Source organism: Mus pahari, chromosome 4 (genome assembly GCF_900095145.1).
Source record: "Mus pahari chromosome 4, PAHARI_EIJ_v1.1, whole genome shotgun sequence".
NCBI classification, from domain to species: domain Eukaryota; kingdom Metazoa; phylum Chordata; class Mammalia; order Rodentia; family Muridae; genus Mus; species Mus pahari.
This window is the reverse complement of record NC_034593.1, coordinates 96,243,903-96,246,179: the sequence shown is the minus strand read 5'-3', so window position 1 is coordinate 96,246,179 and position 2,277 is coordinate 96,243,903.

The following is a 2,277-nucleotide window of genomic DNA, read 5'->3' as shown; positions in this document are numbered from 1 at the left end:
ATGGGGTAGTCTCTGGATAGTCCATCCTTTCATCTTAGCTCTAAATTTTGTCTCTGTACCTATATCCTTTCATGAGTATTTTGTTCCTTACTCTAAGGAGGAATGAAGTATCCACACACAGGATGGTCATCCTTCTTGGTTTTCATGTGTTTTGCATAACCCAATCACAAAAGAAGTCACTAGATATGCACTCGCTGATAAGCGGATATTAGTCCAGAAACTTAGAATACCCAAGATACATTATGCAAAACACATGAAAACTTTTTCTTAATTGAATCAATTTCCACTTTCATGCCTTGAAATGCTTTTTTCTCAGGTATAGGATATGGGGCTGCTTCAAACTGTCCACAGCACCTAACTCTGATTTGCTTTGAGCTTTGGCAGGGGCATGATTTTGCCACCTGAAGAAAGCTTATCTTTGGAATTCTGGGAACTCTTGAAAAGCCTGAGGCAGTTGCTGACAGTACTGCTGCTCTTTAGAGATATCCTGATAATGAAGTTTGGATTTGCCCAAGGAACTTGATGCCCTTAATCAGCAGGAGTCTAATGAGTTTGACACTCTTTTTCCCCTCTGAACCTTCTTCCTCTCCTGCCTAGTATTGTGGGGTTGGAAGAGTAGAGAATTGTGGTAAAGTAGAATCCAATTAATTAGCTAAAAGTACAGATACAGAGCCATCACTACATTTTAGTCCTAGACTGTCTTACTCATTTCTATCAGGCTTATTGGGGAAGTGGGGGTGGGGGTATCACTCAGGCATATATTCTCCTTAATTTACTGAACTGTTTCTTTGTGTTTTCTTCAAACTCCCTGGATCCTTTGGATTGTTATCTCAAAGTCTGTGTCTTAGTGTTCATCCAGGCAATTCTCTTTATTAAATATCTCTACAGAACTAATAGACTTTAATAGTATTAATCTTTCATATTGTTGGTATTTTTATTTTTGTGATAAAATCTGGGAATGCAGACTTCTTTTGATTGCATGGGTAAGTTCCTAGAGGCTTGAGAAGGCTTGTATGAAATGGAGTTAGGTAGACTGAGGGGACAGGCTGGTGTAAAGGATGTACCTCCTGGTCAAAGCCTCTAGTGTGGGGGTGAATTTGGCTGGGTGGAAAGGTGGCAGTTTCTTTCTGCTGCCCACAGATTAAGATATAGAACTTTCAGCTCCATTGACAGCATTATGTCTGCCCCTACATGGTGATATATCCTGCCATAACGATAATGCACTAAACCTCTAGAACTATAAGCCAGCCCCAATTAAATGTTTTCCTTTTTAAGAGTTATTGTGGTCACGGTATCTCTTCACAGCATTAAAACCCTAAGATACTTACCTAGAAGTATGTTGTGCAGGCAAGTGGTGGCAAGACTAGGACCAGGCACCAGATGTAAGACCAAGGCTAGATCTGTTGGGCTGGGGAGAAGGCATAGAGGGGGAGTATCATGGAGTCTCACAGGGCTAGACCCCAAAATAGGAATTGGGGGCTCTGACTAGGTGAAGAGGTTGGATGAAATGCCTCATTTTCTAAATTATCAAATCCCTAAAGTGCCTATTAAGGCACAAATTTAGAACAATTGAGAAAATATTAAGTTTACACATTTCAGGGGCTGGGGAGATTGCTAATTTGATAACGTGCTCGATGTACAAGCATGAGAATCTCTGGCACCTATGTAAAAGCTGGGCATGGTCATGCATTTTGTTGTTGTTGTTGCGTTTTGTTTTTTGGGTTTTTTTTGGGGGGGAGCTTTTTTGAGACAGGGTTTCTCTGTGTAGCCCTGGCTGTCCTGGAACTCTGTAGGCCAGGCTGGCCTCGAACTCAGAAATCTGCCTGCCTCTGCCTCCCAAGTGCTGGGATTAAAGGCGTGCGCCACCACCGCCCAGCCAGTCATGCATATCTATACCTTTAGCATTGAAAGACAGGTGGGAACCATAGGCTACATTGTGAGTTCGAGGCAATATATAAAGAATAGGACCTTGTCTTAAAACTACTAAATATAAAAACAAAAGAGAAACCCAAAAGAGTTAGGCATGATGGTGGGCACATACCTATAATTCTAGCTCTCCCTGTTGTTTATATTTATTATTATTATTATTATTATATTATTATTATTTTCTTTATTTACATTTCAAATGCTATCCCGAAAGTTTCCTATACCCTCCCCCCACCTCTGCTCCCCTACCCACCCACTCCCACTACTTGGCCCAGGCCTTGCCTTGTGCTGGGTCATATAAAGTTTGCAAGACCAAGGGGCCTCTCTTCCCAATGATGGCCGATTAGGCCA